General features: G+C 39.9%; 1 long non-coding RNA gene across 11 annotated transcripts in view; it reads left to right on the top strand.

Annotated features, from left to right (window-relative positions):
• LOC149123592 (uncharacterized) overlaps window positions 1-27,997 on the top strand; it is a 501,504-nt gene that overhangs the window by 227,826 nt on the left and 245,681 nt on the right. For 5 of the 11 annotated variants that reach the window (XR_016216959.1, XR_016216963.1, XR_016216961.1 and 2 more), the window contains one exon: window positions 10,899-11,091. The exons of 2 other annotated variants lie outside the window; for them this stretch is intronic. This is a non-coding gene — a long non-coding RNA (uncharacterized LOC149123592). Of the gene's footprint in view, window positions 1-391; window positions 466-2,524; window positions 3,279-10,898; window positions 11,092-27,997 lie in introns of those variants that run through there. 4 more of the 11 variants (XR_016216962.1, XR_016216967.1, XR_016216969.1 and 1 more) reach the window with 4 other exon arrangements.

The following is a 27,997-nucleotide window of genomic DNA, read 5'->3' as shown; positions in this document are numbered from 1 at the left end:
AAGTTTCCCATGTGGGTGGCAGTGACCCAACTACTTGAGCCACCATTACTGCCTCTCAAAGTAAACATTAGCAAGAAGCTAGTACCAGGAGCAAAGATGGGGATCAAACCCAAGTATCTGATGTGGGACATGGGCATCTTAACCAGCATCCCAACTCTTTGGCCTGCCCCAAAATCTGCATTGGAAACAAAATTTTTAGGTGACTTTATGAGCATTAACGTTTGCAACACATCAATACAATTTAGTACTCTGTCTTTTGGAGTTATTACATTTCTCACCCTCTCCTTCCACTACTTACCACTACTTAGAAGGATTTACTGAATCCTATGCATGGTAGAATTGAAAATAGAACCAAGGCGCATATAATCTGGTAACTGTTTTTTCTTTAAAGGAAGAAAGACAACAACATAGGCAACTAATGAAGCTTTTCCTTGGCTATCCCCGAAGATTTCACCCTGTATATTAGTAAGTCTTTATGTCAGTAGGAGTTGTCTTGTCAAAACACAAAGTCCATGCCAGGCAGCAGCCATGGCAGCCACTGAACTCTATTAAATGTACAAAAGGCTACTTAGGCTCTTTGTGAAAAAGAGGCTGGCTAATAGTTATGCAGGGAGAACATGCCTTGGGAATGTATATCTTTCCAGATGACAAAATCTAATTAAAATTAGAACTATTAAATGAACCATCAAGAAAATAATCATTTTTCTCTCTTCCCCTCCCATCCCTACTACTCTCTAAGTTGGGCTACATTAAAGGCCAAATTCAGATATCAGATCTAGATAGTATTTCTGGCTTGGGGTTACTCCAATAAAGGGTCTTTCCAAATTTCTGTATCCTGTAATAAGCACCTTTTCTGAATCCTGAGATTGTTATAAGCATATGGAGAATGTGGTCTGCCTATGGTGAATTGCTGAGAGCAAAATTTTAAGAGTCTCCAGTTTGCTTACCAGCTGATTTAGAAAAAAATTTATTAGTCCCAACTCCCTCCCTCAGGTGATGGAAATTTCTTCAAATAATCCATACTATCACCAACATGGTATTCATGGAAATCTCTTTGGCCTAGTGGGTTTTTCTGTTCCTAAAATTTAGACACTGAAGAGTGTTTATGGCTCTAATATAAAAATAGGCTCCAGGCTAAAGCTCAGAAGAGCAAAAAACTGAATAAATGAGAAAAATGAATAGGGAAAGGTGAAAAAAGAGCAAAAAGGGATGAAAGTGAACCAATCTAAATACTTGAGAAAGCTTCTGAAATTCATTTTCAAATATTTATTAAGGGCCTGCCAGTCTAGTACTCTACTAGGCCTTGAGAATATCATAACCATAGAAGATATGGTCCTTGCCCTCATGGAGGAAGTTGTCTAGTGATTGGTTATGGGACCCATCCATCAAATGTAGATTCAGATCAAAGTGTATGTCTGTGCCCTACACATACTCATCCATTGTCATCTGCTGGGGAAGGTCAGAAAAATAGGACACAGTAAAGCCTCTTAAAAGGCATTCAAGTCACCTGGAGTGTGTGCCATTTACCCTTTTTTCCTTCTTTTTTCCTCTTGAAAGCCTGTTTTTCTTTTTTTTTTTCCCTACTATTAGCACACTTATTTTATTTTGGGTAGCTACAATTGGCTCATCAGATACAGTTGGAAAGAATGGCTAATCAAAGCTCTGTGATTTACCCAATGAAGAATAGACATAGACCAAAGCACAGCCAATTGGACATTCTCTCCTTAGAATTTGAATCCTGAGTAAATTAGTAAAAAGTTCCAGTTGCTGATTGGTCTCCAGTGATGGCAACCTGAAGAGTTAACTCTGGGTGCTGGACCTAGACTCTCAGAGCTTTCCTGGTTTCTGTCTTTTCAAGACAATTTATTTCTATGACTTTAAAATGAAATCATTTTTGCTTACAGTAGCAAAGTTGTTTACAGTTTGTTACAACCAGAGAACTCTATCAGATAAGAAAATTAGTATCAGAAATGGGGAAATAATTTGGGGGTAGCAAAGAAAAGTGTACAATTGTTCCCTCCTATCCATGAGAGATATATTCCAAGGCCACAGTGGATGCCTGAGACACAGATAGCACTGAACTCTCTGTACAAACACTGCAATACCAGGACAGTTGGTCTGATAACTGAGAGAGCTACTAAGTGTCTGATGAGTGATTAGCAGATACAATGTGGGTATGGTGGAGGACAGTGTGACTCACACCCTGGGAAAGACAGAGCAGCTCATCAAGAGCTCTCATCACACTACTCAGAATGGCAGCGCACAATCTAAAACTCATGAATTGTTTACTTATGGAAGTTTCCATTTAATATTTTCAGATTACAGTTGATAAGAGTACCTGAAACTGGAAAATGAAACTGTAGATAAGAGGGGACTACTGCACTACAAATATAGTAACAGTCCTCAAGGAGAATGGGATTCATCTAGAGGTTTCCCAGTATGTACTGAGAGCTTTTTGTTTGTCAAAATTAGCTCTACAAGGACTAATATTAAAATCCTGCTCTTACCTTCTTTCCTTCCACAGGCAATTTCTATAGAATTTCAGAGATCCATGGACTTGACAGGAGAAGCATCTTAATAGGAGTATAGAAGATAATAAATGAAAGAGAGAATGAGAACATGGGAAAAAGAATGGACAAGTTTCTATGTTTTTATTTTTAATTCTGGAATTACTTTGTGAAAATTTGTAGGAAATAGTCTCCCTTTAGCATAATGCATCTTACCAGCTGTAAAGGGCATTATCAGAAGAATGAAAAAGATGCCCACTCACAGCCTATAGCTTCTGGATGATAGCTCACCTGTGAGAATCTTAAAAAAAAATAAAACCACTTTTACCACTTTTCAACCAGTAAATAACATTTTGTATGGTGAAATTTCAATCACCCAAGGGCATCTGTCTTGATGACTCTATTTGTAGATAGTAAAATTATCAGTGTTTATCAGGGGGTAAAATATTGGCAAATCCATTCTCTTTTTTACTATCTGAAAAAGTTCTATTTTTCAAGCAAACATGTCTGACAGGCAAACCGCATATAATGACATATATCAGTATCTCACAGCACAATCTCTCTTTCTAGATGATTTATATCAGATTTGAGCAGGGAAAACAAGATGCTGATGAGAATATTAGTCAGTGCCTTTAAACAATGAGATTGACTTCATCTGTCCACAGATGCATAGTTGTAAAGCACAATTAGCTAGAAAAAATGTCCAAAGTTAAAACACTGCTTCATGTGTGCTCAGCCGCATATACTGCAGGGTTGAAAGGACTAATCTGCTTGACCTAGATACCATCTCTTGATATACTTCTTTTTCTTGTCTTCCATGGAAATAAAACTCACTTGCCTCAAAGACATAATGTGCTTCCTTATGTATTTCTGATGCTTTATCTAGGAAATGTGTGAAACCTCCTTATACTTCCCTAACCCCAACAATTTCTTAGCTACAGAAGTTGCCTGCTAGGTCCCAGCCTATGCATGGGTTAAGTATCATACCTTCATGGATATTTTCAGTTCTTCTCATAGAGGGTATCTTTGAGCACCCAAGGAACATTGATAGCTGCTTTTGGCAGAGTGATGTGGGAAAAGCAGCCTGGATGACCAGGAAAGAAGAGTATAAACACACTTTCTCTATTTGAGTGTCAAGGAAGAGGTCTCATTTTGGAGAGGGTATAGAGATGGTTTTAGGTACAGGGATGGTTGAGGCATCATCTCCTTAGGGATAGGGATAGATTTAGGTGCTCTTGTGTCAACTTGTGCCCTAGATAGTGAGATTTATGTGGGCAGAAAGATCTGTCCAATAGAATTATAGTCTTGGAACACTGGGGAAATGGGACCCCAGAAACTGCACATGGTATCGGATGAACATGAGCCATGGATTGTGGGACTGTGTAAGGATGAGCATTTACGTTGACACCATGTAGTAAGGAGAAGCAATGACAATGGGTGGAGGTAACCTGCAGAATTTTTTGTGCCCCTGGAAAAGGAGGAAAGCAATTCACCTTTGGATGCTTTCAAGAGTTCCTGGACAATTGGCAAGAAATCACCAACAGGAAAATACTGACCTTTTTTCCTGTATGGCAGAAGAGAATTTTACATGATTATTTGCAACAGGGAAAGATATAATTTTATTTATATGGTTATTTTTTCATTTTAATCTTTTCTAATTCTCTTTTAAAATTTTTATTTTTTTATTTTAAACTTAGTTACAAACTGAGAGTGAGAGCATGAGAGAGAGAAGGAAAAAAGGGGCTTGGGAAAGAGATGGATACAGATAGATAGGTAGATAGATAAAGATTGATCTACAGATCGATCTTCAGTCTTCTTGTTCACTCTCCAAATGGCCACAATGATAGGCTAAGGCCAAGCCAAAACCAGGAGCCTGGAAGTATATCCAGATTTCCCACATGGGTGGCAGGAGCCCACATGCTTGGACCATCTTCGGTTGCCTTTCGAGTCAGAAGCAGGGCAGCCAGGACTCCAATCAGCACTCCAATATGGGATGCTTGCATTGCAGACAGTGGCCTAACCTACTTGCCACAATGCTGGAACCTGTACTGTTATATTTTTTTTTGATATCTCTTATCAGTGACTTTTAATGTTTAGAAATTATATTTCAGCATCTAGCTTATATGTTCTTTGAGGAAGGCAGAAATTGTTACATCTTTCTAAAAATTACACAATAATTTATCTTTTATAGGTATCATAAAAATAATGTGTTTAATGCCAAGTGATAAAGCTCAGAATATGCAGTCAGTTTAGAATTGTGTTCTAGTCTTTCACTGGTTTTCTTGGTGAGTAACAAGGAAGAATTCAAACTTGGTGAAAGTGAGAAGCCTTTGTAAGCACCATATTCTTCTTCTTTTCTTTTAGGGTTTTTTATTTTATTATTTGAAAATCAGAGTTACAGAGAGGAGAGAGAGAGAGACAGACAGACAGAGATATGTTCCATCATCTGCTTGTTCACTCCACAAATGGCTGCAATGGTAGTACTGTACCAGGCCCAAGTCAGCAGGCTGGGACTCCATCTGGGTCTTCCATCTGGGTGGCAGGGGACCAGGTACTTGGACCATCTTCTGCTGCTTTCCTAGGCACGTTGGCAAGGAGCTGGGTCAGAAGAACAACCAGCACTCAAACCAATGGTCATATGGGAAGCAGGTATTGAAGGTGGTGACTTAACAAGTTGTACCCAAAGTCAGCCTCCAAGCACCATATTCATTTTTAAAAAGACTTATTTATTTATTTTAAAGACAGAGTTGCAGAAAGGGGGAGAGCCTCTATCTACTGGTTCATTCCCAAAATGGCCACAATGTTTCAGGGTTGGGCCAAACTAAAGCTGAAGTTAGGAGCAGGGAGCTTCATGTGAATCTCCCGCATGAATGGCAGCAACCCAAGTCCTTGAGTCATCTTCTGTTGCTCTCCCAGATGCATTAACAGAGAACTGGATCAGAAATGTAGCAGCCAGGACTTGAATGAGCACCTGTATAGGATGCCAGCATTGCAGGCTGTGATTCAACCTGCTATGCCACAACCCTGATCTCCAAGCACTATATTCTTAACAGTTATATGTCATTAATTGGTTTAGAACTTGTTTGTTCAATAAATGGCTGTTGAACACCTAGAATACATATTAAGCACTACATTAGATGCTGGAGTTTCAAATACAAAGATAATACAATATCTTTTCTTAAAGAATTTGCATTGTTAGGATGGATAGTCATGGAAATAGAAAATCACATTAACTTGTGGTCAGTTCTTCAGTACAGATATATTCAACACAATAAGGGAGGAACGAGGCTTGAAAAACAAGCGCAGGATGTCATGGGAGAAGCTTCACAGGGAGGTGAAATTTCAATGTTTTTCAGTATAGGGAGTTATTTATCAGGTAGAGGAAGAAATCAGACTGAGAAGAAAGCTAATGGGTGTTAAACAACTCTATGGCAAAATCTAGGCCACTACAGCCGATGGGGTAGCAAGATGGTATAGATTAGACATTGTGGCAGGTCAGCTCTCCAAGGCGGTGCTCAGCGCGGAAGGGTCTATCACCAAAGAGTCTGAGTGGGCACCTAAATTTCTAGCTTAGGGAGCATAGTGCTCAAAGTGAACAGGAAAGCAAAGATACATTCTCTGATGTTCCCTATTGTGCACTGATCTGTGGAGTCACTAACAGCAATGGACATGGGCAGTTCAATAAACAGTGCTTACAGGTGTTATTGAAGAATCACCCAAACTGGAAGAACACAGCTAATGATTGTAGTCAAGATTGTGGTGCCATAGTGAACAGACGTGGTTAGTGACATGAATACTTCATGTGTTATATAAAATCATAGAGATATTTGGAAATATTAAGTGTTTTAGTATCATGGGTTTGTAAGCAATGCAGATCTTGGCGGGGGGGAATATTTCCATGCCATGCTTGGAAATATAATCTTTATAGTTCATCCTTCACCAAATTTGCTCAGTGTCTTTAAGATGCTTGTGTTCATTAGGACTGGGTACAGATTTTTGTATTCATTAGGAATGCCTTTACAACATGGAAATTGAAATGATTTAGGAGTTTTATGTTATTATGGCAAATCCCATGTTGATTCATGGGTCAATACTATCGTGAAGGAAACATACTCCTTCCATTTCCCTGTTCTTGCATCCTTAGCAGGGGGGTATGATCATGGCCACACCTCCAGCATTGCACCTTCATTACAGAAAGGAAAAGGATGAGGGAAAATGGTAAAGAGAAGTGCTCTCCAGGACTTCTGTGCACATTGTATTGGCCAGAATTGTCACTCAGACACTCCTGGCAGCCAGGAAGTCTAGGAAGTGAGTATTTTTATTTTTCCAACTTCTATAATACAGATAGACAAAGGGGAAGGGTTGGCACAGATGAATGAGTCAGTCCACATTCTCAGACCAAATTCTCAGTGACAAAATATGATTATCCTTCCTTATCTATATGGAGTTTATTCCAGGGCACCTAGTGGATGCTTGAAACAATGGGTAATATTGAACCTTATATATACAGTTTTTTGTACATATTCATGCCTATGGTAAAGTTATTTACAACTTAGTGATGGAGATTAACAAAAAACAGTAATTAGAATAATTATAAAAATATACTACAATATAAGTTATTTGAAACTTAAAAATTTTTTAATTCAAGAATTTTCCATTTACTATTTTTAGACCACAGTTGACTGCATGCAATTGAAACCAGGAAAAATAAAACTGTGGATAAAATGGGAAATACTTCTTCCTTACGTGCAGTAGAGTATCAAAGTCTCTGAGAAGTCCTGCAGGAGAGAAACCTGTTTAAATGTGTTTGAGTCAGTGTTACCCCAAACTACTTAACCATGGTATATTTTTTCAAGAAAACAAGTTAGAACAATGTAATTTTAGAGTCACTGAGATTTTTTTATAAAACAGTGAACCTAAAATGTTTTTCAAAAATTTTACTTATATAAAGGGAACAAATTTCATATATAGAGTTTTAAGGGAATACTGATACTTTCCACCATATTCTCCCTCCCTCCCACCTTCCCACCCTTTCTCTCTTGGAAGATAACTTCAGGTGAAATTGAAGGTGGTAAGGAATGTTGACAGGGTGGTTATTGGAAGCTATTTCAATAGTTCAAGCAAGAGATGATAATTTAAATTTGCTAAGGAGTGAGTGATAAAGGAGACTTAGAAGAAGAGAAAGATTTGAATAATGGAATTAGTATTCATAAGGGTGACTGAAAAAGAATTGATGAGTATTGGACAGTAAAACAAACAAACCGAGAAGGACTGACGTTTCTAACTTGAACATCTAGAAAGATGCTAGTACTATTAAATGATCAAAGGAAACCAGCAGGATAAACTAGTTTTGGAAGCAATGAAAACAGTTTAGTTTTTTGCTCTGTTGAGTTTGGACAGACTGGTCAAATATAGTTGACAGGAATGTTGCTATATGGAAAGTGGACTAAAACTTCTATCATGAAAATAATTTTATTTAAGAACTAGAGGACTATTAATCTAACACTTTCCTTTTCTCTTAGAAAGGAAGAATGCTTAACCATTTTGATAAGTATTTATCCTTTCCTTTACATATGATTAATTGAAGGAGAATGTATTGAGGCTGTGCTATATACTAGGTGATATGTTAGGAGAAAAATAAGAGAAAAGGTTTGTGATCTCTAATGGGCTTAAAATATGAACACAACATGAGGCTGAAAAAGCTCTGAATCAGCAAGACATAACGAGGAAGGGATATGGCCAAGTTGATATTTGACCTGAAATTTGAGGGAAGGGTAATATTTCATCAGGTAAAGATGGAAGGGGAAGGGTACGCCGGCTATAAGTACAAGTGGTTACCACTGTTACTTAGAATGCTGAACTCTTGAGGAATAGTTAGGTTACCTGCATTGTTTGCTGCTGTTTCCTTACTACCTAGAAAATTACCTAATTCAGAACTGATGTTCAAAGAAATCTTGTTGTTGAAACAAGGAATTAATTAATATAGTAACAAAATCCTTTCACATGTCTCTTTTCACTGCACTTTGTTGGATACTCATAATGCCCTTTTTGGAAAACATGTATAGCTCCTTTCTTCTTAAGTTGACAGAAGTTGAAGAATCAAAGAATGTAGTTTGTATGTAGTTTGTAGATTTTTATTAGTCTTTGTCAACAGGTTTCCAGGAATATTTTAGTTCCTATTCTTTCTTTTCATTTTTATACAAAGGATAAGGAAGCCACCCTGTCTTGTCTATTGATGCATTGCCAGAACCAAGCACACATTTTGGCCCAAAATAACTGCTGAATGAATGAATGAATGGATGAATGAATGAATGAATAAAATAATAAATCTAATGATAGAAAAGGATTACTCTTTTTTTAAAATAAATCTTTCTGCTGACCAATTAAAAACTTTTATTCCTACTTCTCTAACACTATTAGAATAACCATGGGTACTGACTCTTCAATTTCTAAAAGTTGAGATTTCTCATGAGAAACCTCTCATAAGCAATATCTGGGGTCAAATTTGAAATGGGAAAAGCAACTGCAAAATTCATGTATCCTCATAACATTCACCAGTACATTTTGTGTACCCAAAAGAGGTGAGTTCATTCAAGCAACTATACCAAATTTATTGTGACAATATAACTTGTGGAACTACATACTAAGTTTCAGAATAACTTTTTTCTGGGTGTGAAAATGTAGTAGATTTTATTCCTTCTCCTTACCTAGTCTAAGCCCATAGTTATTGGTTTTCTTCTCTCCTTCCATCCTTTCTTCCCTCCTCTGGTTTCTTTTTTCTTCCTACCTTCCAAAATGCAGTCATTCATTATTTAACAATGGGAAACATTTTGAGAAATGTGTCATTATGTGATTTTGTCATTGTGTGTATAATATAGATTGTGGTTACACAGACTAAGACAGCTATGTTGTCACTTTGTGATATAATCTTATTAGGCTACCGTCATATATCCAGTCCATTGTTGAAAAAAAATTGTTATATAGTGCATAGCTGTACTTATGAGCACCTTAAGGTAGAAGCATGGTTCTAGGTTCTGAAGCTACAGCATATAATTAAATCAAATAAGTCCCCACATTCTTGGATATTACATTCCTGTGGATGAGATAAATAATAAATACATCTGGGAATAATTTTCAGGTTGTCAGAAGTCCCCTGCTGTTAAGAAGAGAATGTAGAGAGTAAGGTGGCCAGGGAATATGTGGCAAATTTTGATAGTGATTAGGGAAGGCAACTCTTAAAAAGACTATGGTTATTGGAAGGCATTGGCATATTGCTCATTTCACATCCTGCTTTTCTTAAAATGGATCAAGAGTGAATAGAAGTTGTTTGCATCAGTCACATTCACGACACCACATCATCAGGGAAACTTGCTTTGGCAGGTGTGGGGAGCAACTGGGAGCAACTCGGACTAGACTAAGTTACTGGAATTAAGACTTATTCTATGCATCTGCTCTCCCACAATATGGCGCTGAGAAGGGAGTAACAACTTCTACGCAGCTGCCTCTCGCCAGCTTGAATGATGACCTGCAGGAGCTGATCCTGCTCCTGATTGCAGGAGAGCAGCGCACTCGGGGTGTGCGTAGCAGAGTTGGGATTGGTGGAAGAGGACTATAAAGGAGGAGAGAGACAACATGCACCAGGAACATCTGAAGGAACATCTAGGGGGAACATCTAAGGGGAACATCTATCTGAAGGAACACCTGTGCAGCCCCCGAGAGAGCCAGCCGGCGGTGTGCTGCTCCCCCGCGGAAGTGGGGAAAAGTGGCAGGGGGAACCGCCCTTCCACGGAAGTGGAAGGGTCGGTAGCCAACCCGGGAAGAACCAGCAGCAAACCCGGGGAGGGCCGAGCAGACAAAAGAACAGCGCAGGGTCCTGTGTTGTTCCTCCACGAAGACGGGGAGCGACATAATGGTGCCGTGACTCGGATATGAAGCCTAGGCAGGGTTTAGTGTCGTTCCTCCACGAAGAGGGGGAGCGACAGCAGGGAAGACATTTCTACCTCTTCACTGCCAGTTCCACAGAAGTGGCCATTGTCAACTGAGAAAACATGGGTAATAAGGTGCCCTCTCTTCTATTCACATATTTTTATTCTGTACATGGAAGTCGACCAATTTGGCTTTGTTAACATGCATCCCCAAGTCCCGGAAATCTTAAGATCTTTTCACAAATGGCATAAATCCAGAATCTGAAATGACAAGGGGCCCCGCGGGTTACAAATTTGATGCTAGTCAAGTTGTTTGAGTATGGAATTCTGCAGGAAGAAATAGAAATGTTAGTGGCAAATAAATGCCAATAACTTTTCCAGAACTGTTCAAGACATTGTAAAAACTAAAATCTTATCAACTCTCTAGCTGCTTTAAGTATTTTGAGTTGTTCCTCTTCTCTCTTAGGAAAAAGGCAAAACTCCATACTCCATAAGGCTGACTACAAGATGACCCGCCATCCACTTCTCAGCCATGAATAAAGAAGGAAATAAAGAATGAAAAAGAAAAGAAACATAAAAAAGAAAAAGAAGAAAATTATTGAGCAAAGACCTACATGCAGTGAGGGATCCTCAAAATGAGCATGGCTGCCAGAGGAGCAGTAAGTGCAAAGGCTATGGTGTCAGAAAGATTGGCATTTGGGATAAATAGCAATAAGATCAGCATGTCTAGAACAAAGTGAATGAGGCAGAAGTTGGTGAGAGATAAGGATAGCAAAGCAGCAACTTCTAGGACCTCTATAGTCTGTAGGCCACGTAGTTGGTTTTGGAAGATATAGAAATTTTGATTAAAGGAATTATTGATCTGATACACATTTTGAAAAGTTCACTCTGTTTAGTGTATAGTTAAATGCTTGTGGCAACATCTGAATGGCAATGGGAAGACCAGTCATTAGGCTCCTTAAATAATCTAAACAAAAGTTGATGATCCCTTAGCCTATTTTAGTGAGTCATAGGGGAGGTGAGACATTAAATTCAAGAGAGGACCTTCTATGAGTGTTAGGTTGTACAGACAAAAGGGATGGGTCATGACTGTGTCATGTTTTCAGCTTGAATAACTGGGTAAATGTTCCTACATTCCAACATAGAGATGGTAAATACTAAGAAGGAATATATTTTTGAAAGTGGTGAAATTGAGAAAAATTTTGGATTTGTGTATTAGAAATTCAATGGAGATGAAGGCAGGTGGACATTTGAGCCTGGAAATTTGGGAAGATGTCAGGACTGGTGATATTAATTTAGAAGTGATCAGCTTATAGCAATTTATGCATGGATGACAGGTGCTATGGTTTGGATGTGATTTGAGTGTCCTTTAAACGTCCATGTGTTGGAAATGTGTCTCCATTGTAGTGGTGGGAGATGGTATAAAACCTTTAATAGGTGGGATTTAGTGGGAGGTCCCTATTTCATAGAAGGTGCTGCACTTAGAAGGGAATATTGGTTCTTTGGAGAGAGTTTCACAAGAGTAAATTATTATTGAATCCTTATCTCCATGGCTCCATCCAGTCTGTCTGGCATCTTGTTTAAAAATTATTTATTTATTTGAAAAGCAGAGAGAGAGAGAGAGAGAGAGAGAGAGATTTTTCATCTGCTGGTTCATTCCCCAAATTCCTGCAACAGCCAGGGTTGGTCCAGGCTGAAGCCAGGAGCCAAGAATTCCATCCCAATCTCCCACATGTGTGGCAGGGTTCCAATTATTTGTACCATTTTCTGCCAACTTCCCAGGTACATTAGCAGGAAGCTAGATTAGAAGTGGCGCTCTGGTATGAGAAGCTGGTGTTTCATCCAGAGACTTAACTTGCTGTACCACAATACTGGCTGTCTTCCTATTTTTAGAAATATCATGTTTTACTCCTTCACATGCTTCTGTCATCTGTCATGGGGACCTTACAAGAGCCTATGCAATGCTGTTTGCTTTCGACCTGCAAAACTGTGAGGTAAATAAACCACTTTTGAAAATTAAGCTGCCTCTGGTATTACATTGTAGTAATTCAATGATGACTGATATACTAGGATTGAGTATTTGACAGTGAATTCCTAGCTGGGTGGAACCAAGAAGCCTCTAAGGTTCATAGTAATTTGAAGCAATTCAGGTTAGCACTATGGTGTGTTTTACTCCAGCCATGAACACTAAACATGCCTTGGGTAGTTAGTGAGGAAGTTGGGAGATGACTGAACCAGAGAGCCAGGTGCTCTGGACTAGGATTCCAGTTCTTCGTTTCTATGCTATAGCCTTTCTCAGCTCTGCTTTCCAGACAATAGAGACTGCAGTAATGCCCATTTCTAAGGACTGTTGTGAGGACAAAGAAGAGCAAAGAGATTAATGAGAGCTCAATGGTTGGCAGCTGGGATCACAGTTTAGAGTATTTTTTATTATCATCATCAATATAAATAAAACTACATCATTGTGTCCAAAGCATTGAACTTAATAATATTTAAAGGACTATAATATTGGGAATATTTGTCTCTACAAAACAGATTATAAAAATGTGAGGTGAGTAGCTTGGCTTAATATTGATAATAAGCCAGTGATAAAGTAGTATTTTTAGATATCTAGATTATGTTACTCTTTGTCCTCTGTGCTTTAACCAACTCGATGTATTTCACATCCAGTTCCAATGAATCCTATCATTTCTACGCTGTCCTCACCCTCTGCTTATTCCGAGTGCTGTTCGTTATGTTTTGTCTTCCTCTTTCAAGATTACTTCTACATCCTCCCACATGATCCCTTAATCTAAATCAGTTATATTTTTAATATCCAACTCTCGTAGAAGATATCCTGAGGAAATGAGATGATCAAGAGTTCATTTTCCAAAGATTCTGGTATTAGAATACAACAAAAGAATATACACTCAAAAGAATTTTTTTAAGGAGGTGAGTATGGTGTGAGAACCATAAAAAATGTATTAACTCATGGCTACTAGCCGTGCAAACCTCCAGGTTTTAAGAGATCAGAGGAAAAGTGCAATTATTGGTTTCACCCCAAACGATACTATGTTCAAGGAATTAAGGAAATAATTATCCTGATCTCACTCTCCTCTCATTCCACACATTCCAAATCTCCCGTCATAATACCCCACTGGCTGACCCAGTCAGAAGCCAGAAAGTTCAGGAGTTCACTGAAGTGGTCCATACTGTCCAGGGTGTCAGTCTCCCATGCAGGGTACAGGGTCGGGGAGGATGCAGATGGTGGTTGGAGGGACACAGTAGCTCAGTAGAAATATCTGTCTGACACAATGCCTGTTTTGGGGGTTCTCTACAGAACATCTGCTCTCAGTACAGATATCCATTGTAGGAAGAAACCCATTCTGTCTTCCAATCCACCCTCTTGTAATACCTGGACTACTATCACTGTGCAACCTTGACCTTCAGCCCTCATTTATCCTTTCTCCTTTTACCTTCATCCTTCTTTAAAATGGATTGCTTTAATTAGGTCTCAAATGAGAATACTTTACTGAATGTCTCCATTCAAGTAGCTAAATAAATAAGAATATAGGAACTTAATGGCCTCCACTCATTTTAAGTGGTTGATGTTTGAATTACACTGCCTGTGCATATTACTTGTAGAATTCCTGGGCCATGTACAGTGCCATCTCTGAGACTATATTCAGAAGTTAGTTTTCCATAGAATGTAATGAGAAACAAATGAATCTTAAAGGTATGTCATAAAAAGTTGTTTAGAAACATTAGCTCCAAGTGCCCTTCTAAAGCCAGCTACTTAAGAAGACAGTGTTTTTAAAGGAATACTGTCAAATTAGTTCAGGCTAGTAGGAATCTATGGATTTTTAAATTGCTCTGGCCCTACAATTATTATCAATGTTCCTAATATAGAAACACATTCAGGAAATTGCCAACATATGCAATAGCCATGGCATTAAAAACAAAAACAACATTTCCAGCCTTTTCTCTCCAGTACTGCAGACTCTAAATAAAATTATGTGTTCACTTGAAGTTCCCAAACTGACTAGAAGCAGGCACTGTTATTTTGGTTCCAAAAGGAAACTAGGAATATTTCTGGAGATCAAATAAAAATAACCTGGTATTGAGACTGAATTCTGTTTGGAAAGTGCCCCCTTGAACAATGGTAGCAGGAGGAAAGGGAATGGCCGTGAGGGTCACAAAGTGGCGGAAATAACAGGCAGGTGGTCCCGCACTGCCATTGGCTTTGTGGCCAGACAGATGACAGTGACTAGGATGCTCGAGAGGGGAAAGATGACCCGTGTGGCCACCTCTGACTTTCAGCTCCAACTATTCAGGGGAAATATGGCCTTGGAAGCAGGTGGGATTGCCATTCTTGATTCTCTTTTCTAATTATATGAAGTGTAGAGAAAGGATATTGGGTAGAGAGATCCAGCTGTGCCCAGTGACAGTTCAAACACAATGAGGACAAAGAACTCCAAATGCAAAAAGGGAGGCTATTCTAATATCAAATGTCTGCACTCTTCTCTCATTCTAGAAAGGAATGTGAGCAACAATGTGGAGGAGAAATGATAAAATGAATCTCCAATAAATCACTCTCGAGAAGAAAGCCTATGAAACAAAGTTGAGGAGATTCAATAAGTAGCTAGCTGTAGAATTTAGAGGATGTAGATTGATTAAATTGGAGTAACACATTTTCCTTTCACTATGTGGTATGGCAATGAATCTATAGAGTCTGTTTGAAAATCGTGAGGGATGAGGTGTTAGCTCATGGGGAGAAATAAAGCACAGAGTATAGTGCTTACCTCAAGATGAAGGAAGTGCATTTATCCCTCCCCTCCCCTCCCCTCCCCTCCCCTCCCCTCCCCTCCCTTCCCTTTCACTCCTGTTCCCTTCCCTCCCCTCTCCTCCCCTCTCCTCCCCTCCCCTCCCTCCCCTCCCTCCCCTTCCCTCCCCACCTCCCCTCTCCTCCCCTCCCCTGCCCTCCCCTCCTCTCCCTTTCCCTTCCCTTCCCTTCTCTCTCAGCCTCTCTCCTTCACACAGTGTTAGAAATAATTCCAGAGCCTGAGCAGCTTGTGAGCTGCCCACAAGTGTTTGAGGAGCTGGAATCTCAGGGCAATAAAAATAATTCACAGACTAGTCTCCTCATGTGTCATAGACACAGCTTGAACGACAGAACAAACTTCATGCAGTAATGCAGATCCATTTTGTGTAGTTACTTTAGTAGCTAAAGTTTGGCTGATTACATCATGTACTATTTTTAGTAAGACTTCCGTGTAACCATGGAAACTGCTTTTGCTGAAAACTCTCACACTATTTCCCTCGAAATTAGCCATAGAGAAGAAAACCTTTGCAGAAAACTAATAAGCAATAAATGAGTTAGATACCCGGGGAAAATCCCAACTTAGCAGGTCATAAAAACATTTATATATATACAGACACCTATACATCAGCTGGGTGTACAGTTACAATCCACAGGCCAGTTTGTTTGTGAAATCACTTGTATTTTTACATTCTTTTTTGACTGCTAAGAGTCTGAGCGCATGACACAATGTAGTTTATTACAATGGTACAGCACTGCATATAAATCTGAAGGGAAGTCTGTCCCTGAAGAAATGGGAAACATTGTTTCCTAGCAACTGAGAGATGTGGGAAAGTTTCACAAGACAACCCTTTTGACCAATTGGGAACTTGCTGGGGTGCAAGCCGTAGGTGTGAAGAGAACGATTCCCCACATTATGCTTGAAAAGACTGAACTAGTTCTTGCAAATATTGCCTTGGGATGAAACATGGCTCATTGGGCAACTGTATATTACAGAGTTATTGATTGTAATTTTGCAGTTGTATCCTTTGTTAGGCAGGACGGCCACACTAAAAGTGTATGTACTCATCCCTAAGATCTGTGAATACATTTTATTACATGGCTAAAGTGACCTTACAGGTATTATTAGGGCGGTGAACCTTAAAATAGGGAATTTTTTTCTGGCTTATCTGTGTGGGCTCAATTTAATCACATGAGCCCTTAAAAGTAGAGTGCTTTCTTGGCTGGAGTTAGAGAACTTTGGTAGAGGAAGAACTCAGAAAATCTCCAAATGGAGGAGCCATATGAAAACTGAAAGAAGGGATTGAAGTATTCCAACAACATGAATGAGCCTGGAAATGGCCTAGAATTCTTCTCCAGAGCTGTGAATAAGAGTTCAGTCCAGATGACACCTTGACTTGGCCTTGTGAAACTCTAGGCAGAGGTCCCCAAGCTTCCTGGACTTCTGACCTGGAGAACTGTGAGACAGATGCTGTCAAGTACTGGGAGTATGTCAATTTGTTACTACAATAATGGGAAACTAATACATACTTCTAAGCTACTGTGTTAGGTGAAAGTTGAAAATGTTTATAATGTTATGTATACCAGCACAAAGTTGAAAACAACCTGAAATTTTGACAACGAGATTTTGGATAAATAACCGTGAAACAAGTTTAATAGAATCTTACCATTCATTAAAATTTTGATGCATAAAAATATTTTTAAAGATTTATTTATTTACTTGAAAGTCAGAGTTACACTGAGAAAGAGAAGGAGAGGCAAAGAGAGAGAGAGGGAAAGGTCCTTCAGCCACTGGTTCACTCTCCAGATGCCCGCAATGGCCAGAGCTGCACCGATGTGAAGCCAGGAGCCAGAAGCTTCTTCAAGGTCTCCCACACGGGTGCAGGGGCCCAAGGACTTGGGCAATCTACTACTGCTTTCCCAGGCCTTAGCAGAGAGCTGGATTGCAATGGAGCGGCTGGAACACAAACCGGCACCTATATAGGATGCCGGCACTGCAGGTGGCAGCTTTATCCACTATGCTACAGCAACGGCCCATGCATAAAAATATTGTTTGACCCACGAAAATGTTCATGTTATATATAATTACAAGGTTGAGGAAGAATCATTTAAAAAAGGTATTTTGGAGGTACTTTAAAATTTTCATTAAAAATGAATTGAAAAATTAAGCACATGTTGCTCTTTATTTTTATTTTTATTAGATTTAAAAATTTTATTTAAATATTTGAGCGGTAGAGTTACAGACAGAGAGAGGGAGAGACAGAGAGAAAGGTCTCCCATCTGCTGGTTCACACCCCAAATGATACAATAGTCAGAGCTGGGCTCATCCCAAGCCAGGAGCTTCTTCCAGGTCTCCCATATGGGTATGGGGGCCCAAGCAGTTTGGCCATCCTCTACTGCTTTCTTGGGCCATAGCAGAGAATTGGATCAGAAGAGGAGAAGCTGGTACATGAATTGGCACCCAAATGGCATGCCAGCGCCACAGGCAGAGGCTTAGCCTACTACATCACAACACTGACCTTTATTTTGCTGTTTAAAAGTACTACTGTATATACATTTAAAAGATTAGAAGTAAAAGTGTTTAATGCTTCTTCTCTTTGGATGGTGGGAATATAAATTTTTCAAAATTTTCTATGATGAAAACATATACATTTTGTAATTGGATAATTTTTTAAAGATTTATTTTATTTATTTAAAAGAGAGTTACAGAGAGAGGTAGAAACAGAGAGAGAGGTCTTCCATCTGCTGGTTCACTCCCCAGATAGCCACATGGCCGGAGCTGCACCCATCCAAAGCCAAGAGCCAGGAGCTTCTTCCCGATCTCCCACGTGGGTGCAGGGCCCAAGGACTTGGGCCATTTTCCACTGCCCTCCCAGGCCATAGCAGAGACCTGGATCGGAAGAGGAGCAGCCAGGACTAGAAACAGTGCACATATGGGATTCCAGTGCTTCAGGCCAGGGCTTTAACCCACTGTGCCACAGCGCCGACCCCATAATTGGAGAATTCTAAAAAATATCATTAAACCCATGGAGTATTGAGCAGAATTGCTAGAAATGTAGCAGTTTGACCAAAGCTTCTTTCAAAGCCCACTATATTGCTGGCTTGAAAATGGGACACTATGAGTTCAGTTTTCTCTAATTTATTAATTATTTTTCATAAATTCATGTTTCAGAGTGTACCTGAAACATATTGTCTTTAAGATAGGACTTGTGTAGTTCTAAGTAAAAGAAACCCACTTCAAAATAGCAGAGCCTCAAGTAACGAAAAGATCAGGGATGGATCCTGGCTTTAGGTAAGGTAGGATCCAACCATATCTTCATGGCTCCATATTTCTCCCCACTTTGCAGATAAACTCTTCTTCTACCCCAGCAGAAAAATGGCTTTGATGGAAAAGTCCACTGAAGATTCTGGTTAGTCTGGTTTCAGGAACCAGGGGGATGGGAATTCTGAAAGGTTTGGCTCATGATAGGTTAGCCTTGCCTGAGTCATACAGAATGGCTTTTCTAGAGGGAATAAGGGTTCTGTTAGCAAAAATAAGAATGAAGAGATGTTGTACAATAAAACCAAGAGTTACTCATTTGATGTTCTGCACAGGACCCAAGCTTGAAACAACTAGACAGCCAGAGTTTTCATTGATGAGAACTTAGGGACAAATCCTTAATGAGTCCCAAGTCCTGCTGTTTTGAGTCAAGCCAATACTGCCATAGAAGCTATCCTCCTACTCGTCTCTTGGCACTACAGGAGTCATTTCTACCATCTGTTCCATGTTCCCTATCATGGTCCTCATTCTTCACCACTTCTAAAATTTGAGGGCTGTCACTCCCCCTCTTCGTGGAGGAACGACACTAAACCCTGCCTAGGCTTCATATCCGAGTCACGGCACCATTATGTCGCTCCCCGTCTTCGTGGAGGAACGACACAGGACCCTGCGCTGTTCTTTTGTCTGCTCGGCCCTCCCCGGGTTTGCTGCTGGTTCTTCCCGGGTTGGCTACCGACCCTTCCACCTCCGTGGAAGGGCGGTTCCCCCTAGCCACTTTCCCCACTTCCGCGGGGGAGCGGCATACTGCCGGCCGGCTCTCTCGGGGGCTGCACAGGTGTTCCTTCAGATAGATGTTCCCGGTGCATGTTGTCTCTCTCCTCCTTTATAGTCCTCTTCCACCAATCCCAACTCTGCTACCCACACGCCGAGTACGCTGCTCTCCTCCAATCAGGAGCAGGTCCCACAGTCTATTGGTTGAACTGGAGGCATCTGTGTAGAAGCTGTTTCCTCCTCTCCCAGCACCATATTGTGGGAGAGCAGATGCATAGAATAAGTCTTAATTCCAGTAACTTAGTCTAGTCCGAGTTGCTCCCAGTTGCTTCCCACAGAGGGCCATTCTTTACTTGTTTAAGGACCACCCTGGAGTGTCACATTAAAAACAATTCATTTTAAAAAATTTAAATTTTTTAAAGTAAGCAAATTCATGTATTTCATATATACAGATATGAGCACAATGATACTTCACACCCTACCCTCACTCCTGCCCATGCTCCCACCAACCCTCTTCCTTCGTTATTCTTTTAATTTTTATAATGATCTACTTTCAGTTTATTTTATACTCATAAGATTAACCCTACACTAAGTTAAGAATTAAATAAATAATAAAAATAAAAAAAATACTGTTCCTCAATAGTAGAGACATGGGCTGTAAATGATCATCAAGTCTCAAAATGTCAATTTTGCTCATATACATCATATTTTTTTTCTACTTTATTAGTTACTACAGATCAGGAAAAACAAATGGTATTTTTTGGTGGGGATTGGCTTATTTCACTAAGTATAATGTATTCCAGTTTTATCCATTTTGTTGTGAAAGATAGAATTTCATTCTTTATGGCTGAATAATAGTCCATGGTATATGTATATCAATTTTCTTTATCCAGTCATCAGTTGATGGACATGGGTTGATTCCTTATCTTAGCTATTGTTACTTGAGCTGCAGTAAACTTGGCCGTACAGATGACTCATCCAGAAATCAATCCATGCATCTACAACCAGCTAATCTTTGACAAAGGAGCTAAAATCAATCCCTGGAGAAAGGACAGTTTCTTCAACAAACAGTGCTGGGAAAACTGGATCTCTGCATGCAGAAGTATGGAACAAGACCCCTACCTTATACCTTATACAAAAAAAAACAACTAAAAATGGATCAAGGATCTTAATCTACAACCTGATACCTCCAAATTACTGGAGGAGAACATTGGGAAAACTCTGTAAGACATTTCTGTAGGCAGACTTCTTGGAAAAGACCCCAGAAGCATAGAAAATCAAAGCAAAAACATTCCAATGGGATTACATCAAGCCAGGGAGCTTCAGCACTCAAAAAGAAACACTCAGCAAAGTAAGAGGCAACAGACAGAATGGAAGAAAATATTTGCAAACTATGCAACTGATAAAGGATTAATATCCAGAATTTATAAAGAGCTCAAGAAATGCAACAACAACAAAACAATCAAGTTAAGAAATGGACTAAGGACTTGAATAGACATTTTTCAAAAGAAGAAATTCACAGACACATGAAAAATGCTCAGGATCAGTAGCCATCAGGGAAATGCAAATAAAAACCACAATTAGGTTTCACCTCACCCTAGTTAGAATGGCTCTCATACAGAAATCAACAAATCATAAATGCTGATGAGGATGTGGGGCAAAAGGTACCCTAAACCACTGTTGGTGGGAATGTAAACTAGCATAGCCGTTGTATAAGGTACATAGAGAGTATGGAGTTAAAAACAATTATTTTTTTAACTTTAATTTAATGAATATAAATTTCCAAAGTATAGCTTATGGATTACAATGGCTCCCCCCCATAACTTCCCTCCCACCCACAACCCTCCCCTTTCCTGCTCCCTCTCCCCCCTTCCATTCACATCAAGATTCATTTTCAATTCTCTTTATATACAGAAGATCAGTTTAGCATATATTAAGTAAAGATTTCAACAGTTTGCACCCCCATAGAAACACAAAGTGAAAAATACTGTTTGAGTACTAGTTATAGCATTAATTCACATTGAGCAACACATTAAGGACAGAGATCCTACATGAGGAGTAAGTGCACAGTGACTCCTGTTGTTGACTTAACAAATTGACACTCTTGTTTATGGCATCAGTAATCACCCTAGGCTCTTGTCATGAGTTGCCAAGGCTATGGAGACCTTTTGAGTTCGTTGACTCTGATCATATTTAGACAAGGTCATAGTCAAAGTGGAAGTTCTCTCGTCCCTTCAGAGAAAGGTACCTCCTTCTTTGATGACCTGTTCTTTCCACTGGGATCTCACTCGCAGAGATCTTTCATTTAGTTTTTTTTTTTTTTTTTTTTTTTTTTTGCCAGAGTGTCTTCCTTTCCATGCCTGTAATACTCTCATTGGCTTTTCAGCCAGATCCGACTGCCTTAAGGGCTGATTCTGAGGCCAGAGTGCTGTTTAGGACATCTGCCATTCTATGGGTCCTCTGTTTATCTTGCTTCCCATGTTGGATCGTTCTCTCCCTTTTTTATTCTATCAGCTAGTATTTGCAGACACTAGTCTTGTAAAAACAATTCTTGACAGTGAAAAGGGCATAGTTTGTTTTCTCCTTTTCAGCCTCTGAAGATTTCATTCCAGTGAGCCAGTGTCTGACTCATGATAGGTCGTCAGTAAATATGTATTTTGTGGGGAGTGAATTAAGGTTACTGACTTTTGAAGTTGGGGTAAACATTGTCTCCATTTTTTTGTTCAAGACCTACCTCATTGTTACAGGATCTTTACTGTTCACCCTAATGCCTTCTTTACTAATTGTTCCCAGACCATTAATAAAGAGACCAGAGTTCATAGTTGGTAATTCAAATTTGCTCCCTATTCAAACATTATGATAACCAAATCAGGTGTTATTTCACATTGCCTAATCTATAAAATGAAAACCTATAGTTCCACACCTCCTCTCTCTATGTAATCTTCATCTACTAAATATGTCTCTGGAATTTTGAAGAAAGCATCTTGAAGATACAGTAAGTTCTTTTTGTTGACTTCCATATAAATTTACTTTTTTCATTTTTAATCTCCTTTTAAAAAATTTATTTGGCCAGCGCCACAGCTCACTAGGCTAATCCTCCACCTGCGGTGCTGGCATCCCAGGTTCTAGTCCCGGTTGGGGCACCAGATTCTGTCCCGGTTGCTCTTCTTCCAGTCCAGCTCTCTGCTGTGGCCCAGGAAGTCAGTGGAGGATGGCCCAAGTGCTTGGGCCTCTGCACCCACATGGGAGACCAGGAGGAAGCACCTGGCTCCTGGCTTCAGATTGGTGTAGTGCGCCAGCCATAGTGGCCATTTAGGGGGTGAACCAACAGAAAAGGAAGACCTTTCTCTCTGTCTCTCTCTCTTTCATGTCTAACTCTGCTTGTAACAAATTATTTAAGGTATACATAATTGATGTATTTCCTATATACTGATCCAGAAACATAGTGATACTTTCCACCCTACCATCCCTCCTACCCATGTTCTCACCCCTCCTCTTCCCTCTCCTATTCCCATTCCAAATTTTTACAGAGATTTATTTTCAGTTAACTTTATACTCATAAGATTAACCTTTCACTAAGTAAAGACTTCAAAAAATAATATGAAGAAGAAAATACTGTTCCTCAACAGTCAAGACAAGGACTATAAACATCAAATGTCAAAATGTCAATTTCACTCTTATAGATTATCTTTTAAATATTCTATTAGTTACTACAGATCAGGGAAAACATGGTATTTGTCTTTTAGGAACTGGCTTATTTACTAAATATAATAGTTTCCAGTTATATCCATTTTGGTGCAAATACAGGATTTCATTTTTTTTACCACTGTGTTGTATTCCTTGGTGTATATATATCATAATTTGTTTATCAAGTCTTCTGTTGATAGACATCTGGGTTGATTCCATACCTTAGCTATTATGAATTGAGCTGCAATGAACTTAGGGTACAGATCACTCTTTTTTAAAAAAAGATTTATTTATTTATTTGAAAATCAGAGTTACATAGAGAGAGAAGGAGAGGGAAAGTAGAGGGAGAGAGAGAGAGAGAGAGAGGTCTTCCATTTGCTGGTTCACTCCCCAAATGACCATGACAGCCAGGGCTGGGCCAATCCAAAAGCAGGAGCCAGGAGCTTCTTCCAGGTCTCCCACATGGGTGCAGGGGCCCATGGGCTTGGACCATCTTGTACTGATTTCCCAGGCCATAGCAGAGAGCTGGATCAGAAGTGGAGCAGCCAGGACTCGAACTGGCGCCCATAAGGGATGCTGGCACTATAGGCAGCTTTACTCACTACACCATAGTGCTGGTCCTACAGAACACTCTTTCATATGCTGATTTCATTTCCCTTGGTAAATTCCCAGGAGCAGGATGGCTAGGTCATGTAGTAGGTCTATATTCAGATTTCTGAGGTCTCTCCATACTGTTTTCTACAGTGGTTGCACCAGTTTATATTCCCACCAATAATGAATTAGGATACCTTTTTTCTGTATTCTCACCAGCATTTGATGTATGTTGATTTATGTATGAAAGACATTAACAAGACATTGGTATAGGCAAAGAATTCTTGGAAAAGACCCCAGAAGTGCAGGCAATCACAGCCCAAATTGACAAATAGGATTACATCAAGTTGAGAAGCTTGTGCACTGCAAAAGAAACACTCAGCAATGTCAAGAAGTAACAGACGGAATGGGAGAAAATATTTGCACACTATACAACTGGTAAAAGATTAATATCCATGTCTATAAAGAACTCAAGAAACTCAACAACAACAGAATAATCCAGTTAAGAAATGGACAGGGGCTGGCCCCGTGGCTCAATTGGTTAATCCTCCATCGGCAGCACCGGCATCCCATATGGGTGCTGGTTCTAGTTCCGGCTGCTCCTCTTCCAGTCCAGCTCTACTGTGGCATGGGAGGGCAGTGGAGGATGGCCCAAGTGCTTGGGCTCCTGCACCTGCATGGGAGACCAGGAAGAAGCACCCTGCTCCTGGCTTCAGATTGGTGCAACGCCGGCTGTTGAGGCCATTTGGGGAGTGAACCAGTGGAAGGAAGACCTTTGTCTCTGTCTCTCTCTCTCACTGTCTATAACTCTACCTGTCTAATAATAAAAAAATGGAAAAAGACTTCAACAAGCATTTTTCAAGAGAGAAAATTCAAATTGCCAACTATGCAACTGATAAAGGATCAATAATCAGAATATATAAAGAGATCAAGAAACTCCACAAAAACAAAACAAACAATTCTCAAGGTAGCTAGGCATCAGGGAAATGCAAATCAAAACTGCAGTAAGTCCTTACCAGGCTTTGCAGGTTAAGGCAAACCCCTTGGGATATGAAGAGAAGAGGTTGAGCCCCTTTCAAGGATCCTGATTTTTAAACCTTATTTTTTTCCCAGAGAAACCTTTTATTTCATGAGTACAAATTTCTTAAGTACAACTAAGGAATATAGTGATTCTTCCCACCATACCCATTTTCCCACCCCCACTCCTACCCTGCTTTCTCCTCCCTCTCCCATTCCCAGTCCCATTCTCCAGATGGATTCACTGCTGAATTCTACCAGACGTTTAAAGAAGAACTAACTCCAATTCTTCTCAAACTATTCAGAACAATCGAAGAAGAGGGAGTCCTCCCAAATTCTTTCTATGAAGCCAGCATCACCTTAATTCCTAAGCCAGAGAAAGATGCAGCACTGAAAGAGAATTACAGACCAATATCCCTGATGAACATAGATGCAAAAATCCTCAATAAAATTCTCGCCAATAGAATGCAACAACACATCAGAAAGATCATCCACCCAGACCAAGTGGGATTTATCCCTGGTATGCAGGGATGGTTTAATGTGCGCAAGACAATCAATGTGATACACCACATTAACAGACTGCAGAAGAAAAACCATATGATTATCTCAATAGTTGCCGAGAAAGCATTTGATAAAATACAACACCCGTTCATGATGAAAACTCTAAGCAAACTGGGTTTGGAAGGAACATTCCTCAATACAATCAAAGCAATCTATGAAAAACCCACAGCCAGCATCCTATTGAATGGGGAAAAGTTGGAAGCATTTCCACTGAGATCTGGTATCAGACAGGGATGCCCACTCTCACCACTGCTATTCAATATAGTTCTGGAGGTTCTAGCCAGAGCTATTAGGCAAGAAAAAGAAATTAAAGGGATACAAATTGGGAAGGAAGAACTCAAACTATCCCTCTTTGCAGATGACATGATTCTGTATTTAGGGGACCCAAAGAACTCTACTAAGAGACTATTGGAACTCATAGAAGAGTTTGGCAAAGTAGCAGGGTATAAAATCAATGCACAAAAATCAACCGCCTTTGTATACACAGACAATGCCATGGCTGAGGAAGAACTTCTAAGATCAATCCCATTCACAATAGCTACAAAAACAATCAAATACCTTGGAATAAACTTAACCAAAGACGTTAAAGATCTCTACGATGAAAATAACAAAACCTTACAGAAAGAAATAGAAGAGGATACCAAGAAATGGAAAAATCTTCCATGCTCATGGATTGGAAGAATCAATATCATCAAAATGTCCATTCTCCCAAATGCAATTTACAGATTCAATGCAATACCAATCAAGATACCGAAGACCTTCTTCTCAGATCTGGAAAAAATGGTGCTGAAATTTATATGGAGGCACAAGAGACCTCGAATAGCTAAAGCAATCTTGTGCAACAAAAACAAAGCCGGAGGCATCACAATACCAGATTTCAGGACATACTACAGGGCAGTTGTAATCAAAACAGCATGGTACTGGTACAGAAACAGATGGATAGACCAATGGAACAGAATTGAAACACCAGAAATCAACCCAAACATCTACAGCCAACTTATATTTGATCAAGGATCTAAAACTAATTCCTGGAGCAAGGACAGTCTATTCAATAAATGGTGCTGGGAAAATTGGATTTCCACGTGCAGAATCATGAAGCAAGACCCCTACCTTACACCTTACACAAAAATCCACTCAACATGGATTAAAGACCTAAATCTACAACCTGACACCATCAAGTTACTAGAGAACATTGGAGAAACCCTTCAAGACATTGGCACAGGCAAAGAATTTCTGGAAAAGACCCGGGAGGCACAGGCAGTCAAAGCCAAAATCAACTATTGGGATTGCATCAAATTGAGAAGTTTCTGTACTGCAAAAGAAACAGTCAGGAGAGTGAAGAGACAACCGACAGAATGGGAAAAAATATTTGCAAACTATGCAACAGATAAAGGGTTAATAACCAGAATCTACAAAGAGATCAAGAAACTCCACAAAAACAAAACCAACAACCCACTTAAGAGATGGGCCAAGGACCTCAATAGACATTTTTCAAAAGAGGAAATCCAAATGTCCAACAGGCACATGAAAAAATGTTCAAGGTCATTAGCAATCAGGGAAATGCAAATCAAAACCACAATGAGGTTTCACCTCACCCCGGTTAGAATGGCTCACATGCAGAAATCTACCAACAACAGATGCTGGCGAGGATGTGGGGAAAAAGGGACACTAACCCACTGTTGGTGGGAATGCAAACTGGTCAAGCCACTATGGAAGTCAGTCTGGAGATTCCTCAGAAACCTGAAGATAACCCTACCGTTCGACCCAGCCATCCCACTTCTTGGAATTTACCCAAAGGAATTTAAATTGGCAAACAAAAAAGAGGTCTGCACCCTAATGTTTATTGCAGCTCAATTCACAATAGCTAAGACCTGGAACCAACCTAAATGCCCATCAACGATAGACTGGATAAAGAAATTATGGGATATGTACTCTTTAGAATACTATACCGCAGTAAGAAACAACGAAATCCAGTCATTTGCAACAAAATGGAGGAATCTGGAACACATCATGCTGAGTGAAATAAGTCAGTCCCAAAGGGACAAATACCATATGTTCTCCCTGATCGGTGACGACTGACTGAACACCAAGAGGGAAACCTGTTGGAGTGAGGTGGACACTATGGGAAACGGTGGCTTGATCAGCATAGCCCTGACTGTTAATGAACAACTTAATACATTATCCCTCTTAGTAGTTTTTTTATCTGTTCTACTTAATATGACTGGTTTAGTTCTTTAATTGATGCACAGTTATTCTTAAGTGTTGAAAATTAACTGAAATGTGATCCCTGTTGAACATGGGAGTGGGAATGGGAGAGGGAAGAGATGTATAATTTGGGACATGCTCAGGCTGACTTGCCCCAAGTGGTGGAGTTGGAAGCATACCAGGGGATTCCAATTCAATCCCATCGAGGTGGCATGTACCAATGCCATCTCACTGTTCCAGGTGATCAGTTTCAGTTCACAGTTGGTCATGGTGGAGGGACTGGGAGTCAAAGGGAGCACATAGACAAGTCTAGTACCTGCTAACGCTAACCGATGGAGTAAATAAAGGGGAGAGTGATCCAACATGGGAAGTGAGATACTCAGCAGACTCATAGAATGGCAGATGTCCTAAATAGCACTCTGGCCTCAGAATCAGCCCTAAAGGCATTCGGAGCTGGCTGAAAAGCTCATGAGAGTATTTCAGGCATGGAAAGCCAAGACACTCTGGCAAAAGATCTCTGCGAGTGAGATCCCAGTGGAAAGAACAAGTCATCAAAGAAGGAGGTACCTTTCTCTGAAGGGAGGAGAGAACCTCCACTTTGACTATGACCTTGTCTAAACAAGATAAGAGTCGGAGAACTCAGAGGGCTTCCATAGCCTTGGAAACTCATGACTGG

The sequence above is a fragment of the Oryctolagus cuniculus genome, chromosome 11 (genome assembly GCF_051225735.1).
Source record: "Oryctolagus cuniculus isolate XC-2025 breed Fujian yellow rabbit chromosome 11, ASM5122573v1, whole genome shotgun sequence".
Lineage (NCBI taxonomy): Eukaryota > Metazoa > Chordata > Mammalia > Lagomorpha > Leporidae > Oryctolagus > Oryctolagus cuniculus.
This window is presented reverse-complemented; position numbering and strand designations above follow the sequence as displayed.